The sequence below is a fragment of the Lissotriton helveticus genome, chromosome 4_1, assembly GCF_964261635.1.
Source record: "Lissotriton helveticus chromosome 4_1, aLisHel1.1, whole genome shotgun sequence".
NCBI classification, from domain to species: domain Eukaryota; kingdom Metazoa; phylum Chordata; class Amphibia; order Caudata; family Salamandridae; genus Lissotriton; species Lissotriton helveticus.
Window position 1 is genome coordinate 2,074,391,898 of NC_136063.1, and position 19,233 is coordinate 2,074,411,130.

General features: G+C 46.8%; 1 protein-coding gene across 1 annotated transcript in view; it reads right to left on the reverse strand.

Annotated features, from left to right (window-relative positions):
* The window catches only part of TENM1 (teneurin transmembrane protein 1), a 1,826,288-nt gene that overhangs the window by 159,912 nt on the left and 1,647,143 nt on the right, over positions 1 to 19,233 (reverse strand). The window lies entirely within an intron of this gene.

The window sequence follows — 19,233 nt, forward strand, 5'->3', positions numbered from 1 at the left end:
GCATTTCCAGGTGTATTAGTGATGGTAAATCTGGGATTGCGCCAAAATCCAAGGGAGTTGCCTGGGAACACCCATGGAACGCCTTCCCTGGGCGGGGTAATTGAACACAGCGATTTACACTGCACTGCGTTACTCTTGATTTACCAAGCCACACAGCTCCACGCAAAGTAGCCTTGCATGGCTTGATAAATCGCATTTTAGGGTTTGCGTCGTGTTGAGTGGTGCAAACGCGGCACAAACCCTTGAAAAATAGGGCCGAGAGTTTGTCCAGGAGTCAGCTAATCTGCATGAGTGTGTAATGCTTTTTCTTTGTTTTAAATGCCCTTTGGGGTATCTCTTTTTCCATACTATTAAATGTGAGGCTGCTTTTTTCCATTTTGTATGCATGCTTAATCCTCCCTTTTACAGGAGTAGACTTTAGTTTTCTTCCAGGTGGAATTTTCTTTTTTAATGCGCACAAAGTTCCGACTTTAATGTGCACAAGAGCTTGTACAGCCACCAACCCTTTATTACCTGCTTTCTTCACTTTTTCCTTGCCCAAGACAAACCCGCACATGTAGAAAAATCCACCAATAAGGTTGATCTTTCTGCACAAAGAATTTAATTTGTGCTTATGAGACCCCTCAAACCCACATTTCAGGGAGACAAGTCAAACTACTTAAACACCTTCGTGAGACACATAGGGAGTCGAAACAACACAAAGAAAAAGCAAGAGTGATTCCGTGGAGAAGCGTGGCTCAATGGTTAGAGAGGTGGACCATGATGCAGAGGTCTGGCCCGAGACCAGGGTTCAATTCCTGCCTCGGTGGATCTTGGACTCAATTTCCCCGGACCTGATAATTCTTGCCTCGGGTCCCACTCTGTGACTCTGGGCAACAGCCCCAGCAGTGCTTGGATGCCTGGCTTCACCCTGGGGGTGCCCAGGAGTGGACATTTCACAGGAAAGCCAGGATGGGTTCCACGATTCAGAAAAGGGGGTGGTGATGAACAGAGTGTCTGAACTAAGCAGACCACTCTTACCCAGTCCAAAGATCAGGGCTTGATCCATCACCGTTATTTAGCTCACTGCCCCATCCCAGCTCAGAACCTGGCTATATGCAAATTAGTCTGTCCCTGGCCCAGTGCATCATGGGAACAGGGCAGACCAAACTACCAAGCCAATTCTTCACCAGAAAGGAGACAAGCTACCGGGGACCGGTTTCTGGCATTTCAGCCTCGTCGGCCCGGCTTGCTTGAATCCCGATGGAGCAGTGAGCAAGGGACTCATGTCTGAGTATACCCTGCCACACCTATAGTGGCCAAAAACGATTCAGAAAAGGGGGTGGTGATGAACAGAGTGTCTGAACTAAGCAGACCACTCTTACCCAGTCCAAAGATCAGGGCTTGATCCATCACCGTTATTTAGCTCACTGCCCCATCCCAGCTCAGAACCTGGCTATATGCAAATTAGTCTGTCCCTGGCCCAGTGCATCATGGGAACAGGGCAGACCAAACTACCAAGCCAATTCTTCACCAGAAAGGAGACAAGCTACCGGGGACCGGTTTCTGGCATTTCAGCCTCGTCGGCCAGGCTTGCTTGAATCCCGATGGAGCAGTGAGCAAGGGACTCATGTCTGAGTATACCCTGCCACACCTATAGTGGCCAAAAACGATTCAGAAAAGGGGGTGGTGATGAACAGAGTGTCTGAACTAAGCAGACCACTCTTACCCAGTCCAAAGATCAGGGCTTGATCCATCACCGTTATTTAGCTCACTGCCCCATCCCAGCTCAGAACCTGGCTATATGCAAATTAGTCTGTCCCTGGCCCAGTGCATCATGGGAACAGGGCAGACCAAACTACCAAGCCAATTCTTCACCAGAAAGGAGACAAGCTACCGGGGACCGGTTTCTGGCATTTCAGCCTCGTCGGCCCGGCTTGCTTGAATCCCGATGGAGCAGTGAGCAAGGGACTCATGTCTGAGTATACCCTGCCACACCTATAGTGGCCAAAAACGATTCAGAAAAGGGGGTGGTGATGAACAGAGTGTCTGAACTAAGCAGACCACTCTTACCCAGTCCAAAGATCAGGGCTTGATCCATCACCGTTATTTAGCTCACTGCCCCATCCCAGCTCAGAACCTGGCTATATGCAAATTAGTCTGTCCCTGGCCCAGTGCATCATGGGAACAGGGCAGACCAAACTACCAAGCCAATTCTTCACCAGAAAGGAGACAAGCTACCGGGGACCGGTTTCTGGCATTTCAGCCTCGTCGGCCCGGCTTGCTTGAATCCCGATGGAGCAGTGAGCAAGGGACTCATGTCTGAGTATACCCTGCCACACCTGTAGTGGCCAAAAACGATTCAGAAAAGGGGGTGGTGATGAACAGAGTGTCTGAACTAAGCAGACCACTCTTACCCAGTCCAAAGATCAGGGCTTGATCCATCACCGTTATTTAGCTCACTGCCCCATCCCAGCTCAGAACCTGGCTATATGCAAATTAGTCTGTCCCTGGCCCAGTGCATCATGGGAACAGGGCAGACCGAACTACCAAGCCAATTCTTCACCAGAAAGGAGACAAGCTACCGGGGACCGGTTTCTGGCATTTCAGCCTCGTCGGCCCGGCTTGCTTGAATCCCGATGGAGCAGTGAGCAAGGGACTCATGTCTGAGTATACCCTGCCACACCTATAGTGGCCAAAAACGATTCAGAAAAGGGGGTGGTGATGAACAGAGTGTCTGAACTAAGCAGACCACTCTTACCCAGTCCAAAGATCAGGGCTTGATCCATCACCGTTATTTAGCTCACTGCCCCATCCCAGCTCAGAACCTGGCTATATGCAAATTAGTCTGTCCCTGGCCCAGTGCATCATGGGAACAGGGCAGACCAAACTACCAAGCCAATTCTTCACCAGAAAGGAGACAAGCTACCGGGGACCGGTTTCTGGCATTTCAGCCTCGTCGGCCCGGCTTGCTTGAATCCCGATGGAGCAGTGAGCAAGGGACTCAAGTCTGAGTATACCCTGCCACACCTATAGTGGCCAAAAACTGCTCCATTGCACCATCAGGATTCAAGCAAGCCGGGCCGAAGACGGCTGGAATGCCAGAAACCGGTCCCCGGAAGCTTGTTTCCTTCCCAGTGTAAGAATTGGCTTTTGTAGTCTGGTCTGCCCTGTTCCCATGATGCACTGGGCCAGGGACAGACTAATTTGCATACAGCCAGGTTCTGAAACTGGGATGGTGCAATGAGCTAAAAAACGGTGTTGGATCTAGCCCTGATCTCTTGACTGGGTGAGAGTATTCTGCTTAATTCAGAGACTCTGTCCATCACCACCCCTTGTTGTAAATAATTTGGTCCACCCTAAGCGTGGAAGGGTATACTCAGATGTGAGTCCCTTGCTCATTGCACCATCAGGATTCAAGCAAGCCGGGCCGAAGACGGCTGGAATGCCAGAAACCGGTCCCCGGAAGCTTGTTTCCTTCCCAGTGTAAGAATTGGCTTTTGTAGTCTGGTCTGCCCTGTTCCCATGATGCACTGGGCCAGGGACAGACTAATTTGCATACAGCCAGGTTCTGAAACTGGGATGGTGCAATGAGCTAAAAAACGGTGTTGGATCTAGCCCTGATCTCTTGACTGGGTGAGAGTATTCTGCTTAATTCAGAGACTCTGTCCATCACCACCCCTTGTTGTAAATAATTTGGTCCACCCTAAGCGTGGAAGGGTATACTCAGATGTGAGTCCCTTGCTCATTGCACCATCAGGATTCAAGCAAGCCGGGCCGAAGACGGCTGGAATGCCAGAAACCGGTCCCCGGAAGCTTGTTTCCTTCCCAGTGTAAGAATTGGCTTTTGTAGTCTGGTCTGCCCTGTTCCCATGATGCACTGGGCCAGGGACAGACTAATTTGCATACAGCCAGGTTCTGAAACTGGGATGGTGCAATGAGCTAAAAAACGGTGTTGGATCTAGCCCTGATCTCTTGACTGGGTGAGAGTATTCTGCTTAATTCAGAGACTCTGTCCATCACCACCCCTTGTTGTAAATAATTTGGTCCACCCTAAGCGTGGAAGGGTATACTCAGATGTGAGTCCCTTGCTCATTGCACCATCAGGATTCAAGCAAGCCGGGCCGAAGACGGCTGGAATGCCAGAAACCGGTCCCCGGAAGCTTGTTTCCTTTCCAGTGTAAGAATTGGCTTTTGTAGTCTGGTCTGCCCTGTTCCCATGATGCACTGGGCCAGGGACAGACTAATTTGCATACAGCCAGGTTCTGAAACTGGGATGGTGCAATGAGCTAAAAAACGGTGTTGGATCTAGCCCTGATCTCTTGACTGGGTGAGAGTATTCTGCTTAATTCAGAGACTCTGTCCATCACCACCCCTTGTTGTAAATAATTTGGTCCACCCTAAGCGTGGAAGGGTATACTCAGATGTGAGTCCCTTGCTCATTGCACCATCAGGATTCAAGCAAGCCGGGCCGAAAACGGCTGGAATGCCAGAAACCGGTCCCCGGAAGCTTGTTTCCTTCCCAGTGTAAGAATTGGCTTTTGTAGTCTGGTCTGCCCTGTTCCCATGATGCACTGGGCCAGGGACAGACTAATTTGCATACAGCCAGGTTCTGAAACTGGGATGGTGCAATGAGCTAAAAAACGGTGTTGGATCTAGCCCTGATCTCTTGACTGGGTGAGAGTATTCTGCTTAATTCAGAGACTCTGTCCATCACCACCCCTTGTTGTAAATAATTTGGTCCACCCTAAGCGTGGAAGGGTATACTCAGATGTGAGTCCCTTGCTCATTGCACCATCAGGATTCAAGCAAGCCGGGCCGAAGACGGCTGGAATGCCAGAAACCGGTCCCCGGAAGCTTGTTTCCTTCCCAGTGTAAGAATTGGCTTTTGTAGTCTGGTCTGCCCTGTTCCCATGATGCACTGGGCCAGGGACAGACTAATTTGCATACAGCCAGGTTCTGAAACTGGGATGGTGCAATGAGCTAAAAAACGGTGTTGGATCTAGCCCTGATCTCTTGACTGGGTGAGAGTATTCTGCTTAATTCAGAGACTCTGTCCATCACCACCCCTTGTTGTAAATAATTTGGTCCACCCTAAGCGTGGAAGGGTATACTCAGATGTGAGTCCCTTGCTCATTGCACCATCAGGATTCAAGCAAGCCGGGCCGAAGACGGCTGGAATGCCAGAAACCGGTCCCCGGAAGCTTGTTTCCTTCCCAGTGTAAGAATTGGCTTTTGTAGTCTGGTCTGCCCTGTTCCCATGATGCACTGGGCCAGGGACAGACTAATTTGCATACAGCCAGGTTCTGAAACTGGGATGGTGCAATGAGCTAAAAAACGGTGTTGGATCTAGCCCTGATCTCTTGACTGGGTGAGAGTATTCTGCTTAATTCAGAGACTCTGTCCATCACCACCCCTTGTTGTAAATAATTTGGTCCACCCTAAGCGTGGAAGGGTATACTCAGATGTGAGTCCCTTGCTCATTGCACCATCAGGATTCAAGCAAGCCGGGCCGAAGACGGCTGGAATGCCAGAAACCGGTCCCCGGAAGCTTGTTTCCTTCCCAGTGTAAGAATTGGCTTTTGTAGTCTGGTCTGCCCTGTTCCCATGATGCACTGGGCCAGGGACAGACTAATTTGCATACAGCCAGGTTCTGAAACTGGGATGGTGCAATGAGCTAAAAAACGGTGTTGGATCTAGCCCTGATCTCTTGACTGGGTGAGAGTATTCTGCTTAATTCAGAGACTCTGTCCATCACCACCCCTTGTTGTAAATAATTTGGTCCACCCTAAGCGTGGAAGGGTATACTCAGATGTGAGTCCCTTGCTCATTGCACCATCAGGATTCAAGCAAGCCGGGCCGAAAACGGCTGGAATGCCAGAAACCGGTCCCCGGAAGCTTGTTTCCTTCCCAGTGTAAGAATTGGCTTTTGTAGTCTGGTCTGCCCTGTTCCCATGATGCACTGGGCCAGGGACAGACTAATTTGCATACAGCCAGGTTCTGAAACTGGGATGGTGCAATGAGCTAAAAAACGGTGTTGGATCTAGCCCTGATCTCTTGACTGGGTGAGAGTATTCTGCTTAATTCAGAGACTCTGTCCATCACCACCCCTTGTTGTAAATAATTTGGTCCACCCTAAGCGTGGAAGGGTATACTCAGATGTGAGTCCCTTGCTCATTGCACCATCAGGATTCAAGCAAGCCGGGCCGAAGACGGCTGGAATGCCAGAAACCGGTCCCCGGAAGCTTGTTTCCTTCCCAGTGTAAGAATTGGCTTTTGTAGTCTGGTCTGCCCTGTTCCCATGATGCACTGGGCCAGGGACAGACTAATTTGCATACAGCCAGGTTCTGAAACTGGGATGGTGCAATGAGCTAAAAAACGGTGTTGGATCTAGCCCTGATCTCTTGACTGGGTGAGAGTATTCTGCTTAATTCAGAGACTCTGTCCATCACCACCCCTTGTTGTAAATAATTTGGTCCACCCTAAGCGTGGAAGGGTATACTCAGATGTGAGTCCCTTGCTCATTGCACCATCAGGATTCAAGCAAGCCGGGCCGAAGACGGCTGGAATGCCAGAAACCGGTCCCCGGAAGCTTGTTTCCTTCCCAGTGTAAGAATTGGCTTTTGTAGTCTGGTCTGCCCTGTTCCCATGATGCACTGGGCCAGGGACAGACTAATTTGCATACAGCCAGGTTCTGAAACTGGGATGGTGCAATGAGCTAAAAAACGGTGTTGGATCTAGCCTTGATCTCTTGACTGGGTGAGAGTATTCTGCTTAATTCAGAGACTCTGTCCATCACCACCCCTTGTTGTAAATAATTTGGTCCACCCTAAGCGTGGAAGGGTATACTCAGATGTGAGTCCCTTGCTCATTGCACCATCAGGATTCAAGCAAGCCGGGCCGAAGACGGCTGGAATGCCAGAAACCGGTCCCCGGAAGCTTGTTTCCTTCCCAGTGTAAGAATTGGCTTTTGTAGTCTGGTCTGCCCTGTTCCCATGATGCACTGGGCCAGGGACAGACTAATTTGCATACAGCCAGGTTCTGAAACTGGGATGGTGCAATGAGCTAAAAAACGGTGTTGGATCTAGCCCTGATCTCTTGACTGGGTGAGAGTATTCTGCTTAATTCAGAGACTCTGTCCATCACCACCCCTTGTTGTAAATAGGATGGGTTCCACAGCAGTAGGAATACAGTGCTATGAGACCTCTGGGTAGAAGTGCGCTATATAAATACAAATACATTTACATTCAGTCATCATCAAGGAACCCCAATAAATATACCTTGGACCTTGCCCTGCAAGCGGAATAAGGCTCTTCCGCATTTCAATCATTTAATCATTCTTCTCACGGGGTCTCACGGGGCATCTATTGTTAACTGTGCAATAAACACATATTTAAAGTGAGACTCTGTTCTACTGGATTTTGCCATTTTCAAACCAGTGAGAAAGGGGACGAATCACCAAAAAGTAGCACCTTTTCACGTCCCAAGATTACACTTATGATTTTAGGAAAAAAATGACTTTTCTGATAAAAAATAATCATGGTGCACTCGCCCTTACTCTCCAAAATCACAAATGTGTGTAAAGGCATCTAACAAAAACCGTCGGATTTTCAACAAATGTAAAATTCTCCAGTTTAAAGTTAGAGTTAAGTGGCAAATGAACCAAATTCTGCAACTCATTTCATTACACCCTAAGAAAAAAAAGTTTTTTTTTGTAAGTTTTTCACCCCAAACTTCCAGAGTCGCTCTGGTCCTATTTTAGCACTCAAGCTATCTTTGTAAATTGGGTGTGAAATGCAGTGTGAATGTTATTGAATAACAACAACGTCACACCTTTGCGGGCATTTAAAATGGTTAGGATGCCTCATCATCAGAGGCGTGAAGAAGTTCAAACATTTTTTTCCCTGCCATGGAGAAACTATACTAGCGCCCCCTTCAGGGCAGCATCATCTTTAATGACAATTGCAAACATAACATATGCATTTTAAAAGTGCTGGTTTACCGTGGGCATCTTGGCGCTGAAAAACTGATGTTACCTAGCTCAATGGTACTCATTTATCGACCTCAGAAGTATGAATGGACCTGCCAGGATTTGAACCTGTGACCATGAAATCAAACACGGGCCCCTCCAGTAGGCCCATTAGCCCACTAAGTCCACTAAACCACCCGACCTGGTTGCAACACACATAATATCAGACGACAAACCATTTCAGGCATAACCATACTTGGAACTAACCCTGTCAGATGCACAGCACCACAACCGAAGCTTAAACATCCCCAGACTAAAAACAACATCAAAAAATTGAAGACAGATTTTTTTCTCCATCTACCCTCTGATGATGGTGAACATCAGAGAGGCCTCGACACTCTTGCAATTCAGAAAGGAGCTGAAAGCCTCACTTGTTCAGAGAGGCATTTCACATCTGCATCGTGGGGGATCAAAAATCATGTTTATTGTGCTTTATTGTGAATGATCCTGAATTGTACCGCAGGACTCCCACTGGTTACTTTCTAGCTATGCATAGTGCTAGCGATATCAAGCATTCGCAGGCCTTTGTGTGAGTCTACAAAGACCAAAGCTTACATAAACCCCATTTTTTTTTCCTTTGAGAACACTCATTTTTACAACCTCAACCCAAACTGACATTTGAGAAAGATCTGTCAGATTTTCTGAGGTCTGTAGTTTCAATCTGCATGAGTAAATGTGTAAAGGTTTTCATTATCTGAATTAAGATCTATGGTTTATGTTCACAGATGGCCCTTTTTCCACATCTCATTTGAATGGATGTGAAAAAAAAACCATCATAATTCTGGTCTAAGCGCTTTTTTAGTACTTGGGGAGTGAAAAATCATGAAAGAATTCCATGATCAGACTAATGCATCAAAGTAAGGAATTGCGATTTTTAAGAAAGCGCAATTTAGGAATCGCAAAAAAATTGCTATTCCTACACATTCCTTAATTGTGACTCGCAAATTGCAATTCATAATTAAGCAATGGCTTCCCATTCATTCCTATGGGCCTAGAGGCCCATAGGAATGAATGGAAGTGCATGCGCGGTTTGCGAGTACCAAACAGGTACTCACAAATTGCTCATGCAATTGGAATGGTACAAGGGGGCCAAAAGGCCGCCCTGATGCACCCCCCAAAAAAGGTAGGTATGCACTTGTGGTGAACACACATGTCCTAAGAGCATGTGTGTGCACCACAATGCACTTTGAAAAATAAATTTTTTAAAGGAATTGCAAATGACCATCAACTTGATGTTGAACTTAATTTGCGATTCTAAATTGCAAAAACGCAATTTGCGATTGCATAATGCATCGCATTTAGGGAATCGCAATTTGTAATTCCCTAACTGTATTCGCAATTAAGGGAATCGCAAAAAAATTTGATTTCCTTAATTGTGAATTGCAAAAAAGGTACATGCATCTCAAAAGGCAATTTTGCGATTGCAAACGGCTGAATTTTGCGATTTGCACTATTTGCGATCGCAAAATGGTTTGATGCATGTGCCCCAAAGGTAATCTTTTTAATTGCCACCACTCGATTTGACTTTCTGTCACTCCCTTTTGTCATCAGTCGTTCGGAATGCTGATATCGATGGTAGGATCTGCATCGATCTGATGACATCACAGGTGCAGATTATGCTGCTGTAGCAGAGTGCAAAATGGCCGCCCAGTTCTTAGCTGAACTTCTAGGAAACACACGTGTTTCGTGCGTGATTTCACCACGCACAGAGGAGCACGAAACTAAACTGCACATAATTTTCATTTGCATAAATATTTATTTAGCGCGAACTCTCACCCTAAGTGGGTATGTAGGCGCTAGCCTATAAATACTATTTAAACAGGGAGTAAAAAGACAGCATTCTATAATGTTTCTTTTCTAACATTTGTAAGGCATGCTGATCCATCACCTGGCCGCTGCTATGGAGCGACCTCTCCCACCCAGTTGTACATTTCCGTCTGGGATGTTAAGAAGAGTAGTTTTTTTAAATATCAATCTTCGACCAAGTTTGTACACTGTACATTTTCTGGACAGTGTTTTTTTTTCTCATCGTGTGGTCAACCTCTCCGGATTGGAGCAATGTACTCTCGAATTATAATCCTGTTTCTTCAACAAACAGGAATCTGCTCACGAAACCATTTACCATCCCAGTTGTAACGACTACTTTAAGTTAAACAGTGGCTAAATTCACAAACATTACTAGAAGCTGTTTCTTAGGAAGTGTTTTTCGGAATGTCTGACACAAGAAGCAGAAATACCTAGTTCAAAGCAGGAAAGCATCTAAAGAGAATGTGAGGAAGTATATTTAATATAGCACATATAAATGTATAGGAGCACAAAGTATTTTCTGCAAAGTTTTTGACACATATATTAACTCGCAGGTTCATGTTGTGTTCGCATTCTACAAAATGCTGCCAGGTCCACGGGGAGAGCCCCTCTTCACACAGGGAACCAATTATCTTTCAACCTATACAGATCTGACCTGTAGGCCACAGGCCAGGCGCCAGTATGGAACTCAGGTGTCTAATTTTAACAAGGTGACTTTCAGTGAAAGAGGGCACTGTGCAGAACAAGAACTGCAGAAATGTGTCAAATGACACCGACTACAAAGCAGCACTTTCCACCCTCAGAACAATATCACAGACAGAGGCACCAGGAGTCCAGTATGTTTATATTAGTGCATTTAGGCCACGCGAGTTGGAATTATGGGATCACTGACAGAACTTCGAAATTACAAACAACGTGTGGACAGAATATCGTGTCAAATATATCAAGGACCTAAATATCGAGAAGGTAAGTCCAAATAGATAATTATAGATTTACTATTCCTAACTCCACATCTACGTACTTTGACTTCCTACCTTCATGTTTTTCTTGCCCTCGAGATTGGTGACACAATATTTAGTCCCCCGATATTTGTGTTTTTCATAGTCAGTCTAAATACCGGAATTATGAGCCCCGTTCCAAAGATGAAATTTGTTTCTCAAACAATGTACACATGTGCTAAAAGAGATTGGCACAAATACATACACCCTCCCTGATTCTGAAAGTGTAGTTCTTGTTCTGCTGCATTAGGTGGGCTTCCATAAAGACAAAAATGAAACAACTGAAGATTTGCACAAAGGTATTATCTGCTGTCCGTTTGGCTTTACTAATGCTTATTTGTGAATGTTTTTCGAAAATGTATATCATCCAACAAATGAAACGTGCTCACTCAGGGCGCAGTGTCCAAAAGAAATTTAATAGGTGTACAGCCTGCACAACAAAGCATTGCAGCCTTGTGGCCTTGATCAATTCTGTGAGGCCGCGAGACAGAAACAAGACACCTATTAGGCTGGGCACCTATTAAGCATCTTTGGCACATCACACCCTTAGTGGAACATTTACTTGGTTGGATAATTGATTTTTCAGCTGGTTCACTTATCCAGCAAAACGTTACACCATTGGAGGGATACGGGTGCTATAGAGGATTGAGATGGAATTTTGGTCTTGAGTTGGCAGAGGTTTGCACCCTGTCCAAGTAGGGGCAACAATCCTAGTCAGAGTAAGCGAGAAATACCCTCTGTTAGTTTGGCACAGAGCAGGCAGGGTTAACTTAAGATGCAATGTGTAAAGTATTTGTGCAACACACACACACATACAGTAACACAATGAAAACACCACAAAAATACTCAGATGCAGCAGAATTTCTCACGCAGTCGAGGCAATGTGTCGGTTTTGCAGAAATCAGCCGTAGAACCAACTTCTGAGACCCACGACTGAAGGGGGCTCCTCAGGCAAGGGTAGGACTCACAGATGGCAGAGTCCAGCATCAGCAGGATTGCAGGAAGTATTTTGTGTTCCTGAGATTCAAGAAAACTGGAAGCAAGCCAGGAAGCCCTTGGAGTCACTCTGGGTTCTGAGTCCATGTCCTCAGCAGGGCAAAGATCAGCAGCCAGCAGGGCAGCTCATCAAAGAAGAGAAACAGTTCCTCAGAACAGCCAGTCCAGGCGAAGTGGCAATCCTTACAGCACAAAAGTCTTTACTCTTCCCAAGTACGGTATTGTACTGATTTGGTAGGAACAGACCCCCAGTACTTATACCTAAAAGTGCCTTTGATCTAAGTGATGACTTCAAAGCAACTCTCTGAAATGCACAAGGATCTCTTTCTTTCCAGCCCTGTCTGCCCAGCTATGTGTGTGGGGGGGAGGTGAATCAGTGCTTTGTGTGTGGACAGGACGCTCCCTATTGCAGTGAGGGTGGCAGCTCCTCCCATTCCTCCCTGCCCAGGAAGACCCATCAGAATGCAGATGAGGGCTCAGAATGCAGATGAGCCTCATCATCCTTTGTTTGTGGCTGTCTGGAGGGAATGCACAAACTATAGCTGTCACCCAGCCCTAACGTGTATTGGAGACAAGCAAAAGGCTTACAGAGCAAAGTTTAGAGCAGAAAAATGTCCACTTTCGAAGAGTGGCATTTCTAAAATAGTAATGTCAAATCCAACGTTACCACTAAAGAGGATTTATCATTACCATTCCAAGGATAAGAAACAATATTTAACTACTCCTTTCTAGTCAGGAATTTTAGTTTTAAAGTTTTTAACGGAATTCCCAATGCTAGCTCATGAGAGGAGTAGGTCTCGCAGTATTGAAACATTTATTTAGCTGTTTGTCACAACCAGGACATGTAAAACAAGTACATGCCCTACCTTGGGATGATGCATCCCAAATGCAAAAATACCGGTCGCAAAGGGGCAGATTCTGAGAATACGCCCCTTTGCGAGCGGTTTTTAGCTTCATGCATCTGGGCCTTAGTGAATAGGCTTTGTTAAAATAATATTTGGCAAATTATGTCAGCACCATTTTTGCATGAATCCTAATTAGAAAAGGGGTAAATTGATTTTGCCAACTATATTGGTTTCATCTTTTACATTTTAAAAAGGAATTATTTGTATTTGTTCATTTCTTGTTATGTAAACAAATCAAAATTACAAACCTAATTTCATCTATCCCTTTAGGTCTGAAAACAACCGAAATACGGGTGAATTAGAAGCCCTCTCAAAAGTATCGTTCATGAGTTCATCATTAAATTAACAGAATAATTTAGATTTTTCTCAAGTACCGAAAAGAGCATTTTTTAATGCACACAAAATTTAAATACACAGGAATAAACACAAATAGTTTAAACCATAGATTTCTACTGATAGACAGATGACTGAATGTTTTGGAAGGAGGTATGACTCTTTCCAACATCCTTAAAACGAGGCAATTAAAAAAGAAAAAAAAAAAATATATCACAATGTTAGTGCATCAACACAAAACAGTATATTCGCCACTTAATATTACCATAAAACTCAAATTAATTTAAAGAAAACGTGTACTAAGGCTGACAAAGTATTTCAGATTCACCAACTGCTTAGTAGGAAGGCACCTATGTGGAAATAACAAAACACATTAATAAAAGTCATAATTCTAGCCCACAGTAGCAGGAAACCACTACCATGGTGTTTTATGTTCGCCACTGTTATCTGTTTTAAATTGGGAGAAGTCACTTTCATGCTCACCTTTGACCCAATCGCCCTTATACATATGTAGCAGTAGAATCCTGAATTCCTGTCCCCGCTCAGCAATCCGGGTGCTAGCAATTTTTCTCTCAACTTACTGTACACCTTTCCAGAGCCTATCTTTCAATATGACCCTATCATTCTTTCCTTTGCAAGAGCCATGACTTCCCTTTCATCTCTATGGAAATTAGGGAAACGCCTGATAGGTTTCAGTTTCCATACCCCGCCCATTTTTTAATTATGCCTATAAGTTAGCAGAGTGTGTCTAACAGTTGATATATTCACTAATGCATTTCCGTTTATATTCTAACGTTAGTTGCTCATTTATGCGTGAGACATTATTACAGAGTGTTCTTAGCTTAGCCTGTGTGCCACCATTTTGAAGCATCCCCCTTTTCGTGCGAGTTGCACTTGCTCATTCCCCCTCCCGTAGGAATAGGAATATTCCACATGTCAGCAGTTTTACCTCTCGGCCCACTGTGACTGAAACTACCAGCGAAACCCCTTATCACTCTGTTCTCATGTGCTGGAGATGCCCAAGCCTGGCTCCGTGTCCTTGGAGGTTGATAAGAAAATGTTGCAATCCTAGGTGCAGATGCCTACTGTATGAGACCATTGTTCACCATCTCAGGGGTTCAGTACTTTTCCACAAATGGGCATGCCTTACTCTGCTTTTTCGCATTATAATGTGTTACTGTAATGATGTGAGTCAGTCCTTCTCGGCGCACTCTTAGGGGTGAGGTCGAACAGGGCCCTCTCATATGGGAGCTTGTGGCCTAATAAACTATTTGTTTTTATTCTTCTCCACTGTCCGGCTGACTTATTATTGGGTAACAATAGGTGAGTGCCGTAAGTCACTCGGGTGGATTTGAGCCACGCTTATCAGATGGCGCCCGAACAGGAACTCCGCGATTAGGACCTTTCTCACCCGTAAGGGGGTAGCAGAAGGCCGGGGACCCTCTGGTCGGCACGGTGGGCCCGGGTACCCACTTGATGCCGAGCTTGGTTCTCACAGCGCTGCCCCGCCCTGCTGATCGGAAGTGGTCCCGGTCCATGATCCTACGCCGGAGTCCAGAAGGCGGAACTTTGGAGCTGACCGTGTTGGTCCAGGCAGCCGGAGGTGGAGAATGGTAGAAGTTGGTACCGCGCATAGAAGGTGAGTGGTCCGACTGTTGCTTGGAGGAGCCGGAGTGCTCCGAGGGACCGGTGCGTCTCTGGTGATTGGAGGAGCCGGCGTGCTCCTGGGGCTAGTGTGCTCCGGGGAACTCAGAGTGCAAGTGGCGCTCTGACAGACTTGGCGGAGATTGGGTGAACGTTGTTTTGTGGTCATCCGACTGGATAATACTGTAGGCGGCGGGTGGCTTGCCACGGGGGGACCTCGGGGCTCACCCGAACCCCTAGGGTGGTGGTTCGCGGAGATGGGCACTGAGTCCCGCGTGGTGTAGCGCATGCCGATCTGTAGTGTTGCCCGGGAGACGGATATGTTCCCCAGTCTCGGAATAGCGGGTGTGTGCTGTTTGGTCTGCGGTAGGATCCAGGTTCCCCAGGACTTGGTCGACGGGCCTTGTCCCATTTTGTAACACGTGTTTTGGTACGGATTTGAGGTAGTGTATACTGAAGTTGTGAGTGTGATCTACCGGTAAGTGAGCGAGTGTGCAAGTGCGAGTTTTTTTTCTGCTAGTGTGTGATTGTGTGATAGCAGGATGCCGTGTTTCAGTAAATTACGGTGTTTAGGGTGCTGTGGTGATGTCTCAGACGTTAGATTGGCTGAGAGCCAACCTGCCCCGGTGGCGGGCTCCCCGAATTTCGACATGTACGTTAAGCATGGCTTACCCCCGATTTTGTTTTCTACTTTGTGGCATAAATACACCAAAGATAATGTGGATTTACAGTGGCCTTTGCTTGGCTCTTTTGATGGAGCAAAGTTAGATTATTTACAAGACAGATTGTTTGCTAGGCGCAGCCGCCAGAGTATGTTCAATTCTTTGCGCATGTGGCAGAAGGAGGTACGAGAACGGCAAATGAGGGAAGAGAAGGTGACTCAAAAGAGAGCGGCACAGACAATGGCGCAGAAAGCCAGGGAACACACTAAGAAAGAGAATGAGCAGCGAATTGAACGCGCAGATAGACGTTTTAGACTATTGGATAATAAGAGCTATGTAGTGAGAGAAGATGACCAAGATGAGATGGAGGACATTTTGAACACCCGACCCCCTCCACCATATGCCCCGCAGTCTTTGTACCCCGTGTTGGTGGATTCCACCTCCTCGGCGGCGGTTTCAGTTCCCCAAATGGGTGCCCCTCCCTTGTCCGGTGCACCTGCTTCCTCTGTGGCTGAACGAACTTCCCCCTCTGTCACTGCACCCCTGCTCTCTTTCTCCGCGGCAAGCCCAATTATGCCTGCTGTGGTCTCCCCGGTGTTCTCTACTGGTTCCGCTATTCCCGCTGTTTCAGCCAGTGCTACCCCTCAGAGCGAGCTGCTGACTCCCACTAGAGGAGCGGGAGGAGGACTGTTTACTCAGGTACGGAAGTTACTTACACGTTCTGCTGTTGGGTTGGATGAGAAGACAATGGTAGCCAATCAAGCATGTCAATGGGCCAGAAATAACATTTATTCATTGGAAGACATCTGGTCTACCATGAAAGATTATGAGCCTTTGATGCAGCAACATGCTTTGTGGCATATGTCGACGACATTGATAGCGTTGTGGGAACAGGGATATGGTGGGGAGGCACCAGCGATTCTCCGAGATATCAAGAATAATGCCTATAGGGCCAACACTGGAATAAAGGATGTGTTCCGTAGTCTGAGGTTCCTGTTAGAATATAGAAACGAGTTGCCAGAAGCGGGAGAACCTCATTACCCTGGGGTACACCCGATGCGGGAAGTGCATCCTATATTTCACCCTGAGGTACCCGAGATAATAGACCCTACAACACAGGTTGTGACCCGAGCTCGTATCGACGCTCATTTCCAGGAACAGTGGGTGTATACGCCCTGGAAAAGGAGCGAGGTATTAGCCTTGAAGGCTCAGTTGCCTGACTCTAGAAAGAATCCGACAGCTTATTATAAAGAATTGACAGAGGCTGCTTCCTCGACGGTCATGACCTTAGCAGATATTGAATTGTTTTTCGGATTATTGGTCCCCGTGGATGTGTGGGACAGGTGAAGGGTTCAGATCATGTAGAAGAGCTGGGTGGTACTTGAGAAGCGTTCAAAGATTGGGATAAGGAGCGAAAGCCAGGAGAGCACCGAAGGCTGAGATACTAGCGCTGCCAGGGCGAATAATAAAGTATGTGCACTCACTCATCCCACCTAAAAAGGTAGATTGGGATAAGTTGACGGCCTGCAGACAGAAGAAGGATGAGGCAGTTTCAGATTTCTTTACCCGTTTTGAGGAAATGTTCATGGGTTGCGACTTTTTGTTAACAGATTCGTAACAAATCTGTTGCCAGAAATATCAACCCGATTGCAAGCGTCAGAGATTACATGGACGACATCCACTCCCTCTGGGATTTTGAGTATGGCCCAGTATTACGAGCATAGGGAAAATGAAAACAAGGACAGGCAAGAAAAGAAGGCGAAGGATTTGAAGACAAAGGTGTTATTGCAGCAAGTGGCGAAGGGACGGGGACGTGGAGCCCCGCCCATGGCGGCTGGTCAAGGAGGAGGTAGTTACGGAAGGGGAGAGAAAAGAGAGCGTTTGGGCCAGAACCAGTGTGACAACTGCAAACAGGAGGGGCACTGGTGGAAAGACTGCCCACCGCTCCGGTCCACTGCCGGACAGGGCAGGGGACGGGGACGAGGAGACGCGAATAAGGATAGTAGGCAGTCTGAAGAAGGCAGGAGACCGGGTGGGAATTACTTTGACGGGGGAAGAGACAGGCAACACTTTCAAAAGGAGGGTGACGATTACAGAGATCGGCAGTACTATAACGATGCATACGCTATGGATGACTTGACAGGATTTTCTTATAACTAGGACAGCGTAGGGCAGAGCGAGGGACCTGTTTCTGTGGATGTTGATCAACGTGGGCCTTATGTAACGGCAGACTTGTCGGGATCCCCTCAGAAATTTTTTGTGGATACAGGTGCTACGAAAAGTTCTGTGGCACATTCCCAGGTCCCAGGGGCGGCTCTGTCTGGCAAGACTAATATTTCCGTGGGATTCTCCGGTACCCCAGTGGTTAGCCCCATCTCTAAGCCTCTTGCACTTACGATTGGCCCTTTCACTGTTGACTCTCCTTTTCTTTTAACATCGAATTGTGGTGAGAATTTACTGGGTTTGGATTTGTTGAAAAGATTGAATGCTACAATTTACTGTTCTCCAGACGGTGTGTACCTCACGTTGGGTCCTTCTGTCGCGCGTGCGGAGAAGTGTTTCTCGAAAGATGAGCCCCTCCCGGTTGAGTTGGAGGGTGTTCCTGTGAGTCTGTGGGCCAGCAGTGATACTGATGTGGGGAAAATGGACATTGATCCAGTGTCCATAAAAGTTAAGGTGGGAGCGAAGTTGCCTCGGATACCCCAGTATAAAATATCTAGGGATGGGGAGAGGGCTCTGCTGCAAATAATACAGGACTTGATCCGGTCTGGGGTAGTAGAAGAAACAGATTCTAACAGTTGCAATAGCCCCATCCTTCCGATACTTAAGAGACCCTCAGGTGATGCAGGCGAGGGTACACCTGATGTCTATCATTTTGTGATTGATTTACGCCACGTTAACAAGGTGGTTGAGCCTCAGTATCCGGTGGTCTCCGATATCACCACTATTTTGACCATGATACCTTCCACAGCTAAGTATTTTTCTGTACTGGACCTTAAGAATGCTTTCTTTAGTATCCCTGTGCATCCAGATAGCCGTTATCTCTTCGGATTCTCATTGGCTGGCCGCAGCTTTAGATTTTTAGAATTCCCCAGGGTTATACGGAAAGTCCCAGTATTTACAGTCAAGCTCTGAAAGCACAGTTGGATGATTTGGAGCTCCCACAGGGGAATGTCTTGTTGCAATATGTGGATGATATTCTCATTGCCTCAGATACAGAGGATGGATGCCGTGAGTCTACTGTTAAATTGTTGCATCATTTGGCCTGTAAGGGACACAAGGTGTCTCTTCCTAAATTCCAATACTGTCGACAGGAGGTTACCTACCTCGGTCATCTCCTATCGAATGAAGGGAGAAGGCTGACGCCGGAGCGCATCAAGGCGATAACTAACATGGCTGTACCTAACACGCAGCGAGAGGTGCGCGCATTTTTGGGCATAACATCGTACTGTCGCCAGTGGATACCTAATTATGCTTTACTAACAAAACCCCTTCTGTATCTGACTACTAAAGAAGTGCGCGAACCCCTACCTTGGACTCCAGCATGTCAGGAAGCGTTTGAGTCATTAAAAACTGCTTTATGTTCTGCACCCGTCCTGGGGACACCCGATTACCGGAAGCCCTTTGTACTCTACGTGCACGAGGCGGAAGGTTGCGCGCTGTCTGTCCTAACTCAGAGTTTTGGTGGGAAACAGAGACCTTGTGCTTCCTTCTCTGCTATGCTTGACAACGCGGCAAGAGTATTGCCGAGCTGTCTAAGGGCTACAGCGGCTGCTGCGGTCTCGGTAAGACAATCGGCAGGGCTCGTACTGGGCTCACCCCTCACAGTAATGGTACTACATGCCGTGGACATTTTGCTAAACAGGACACAGACGCAGCAT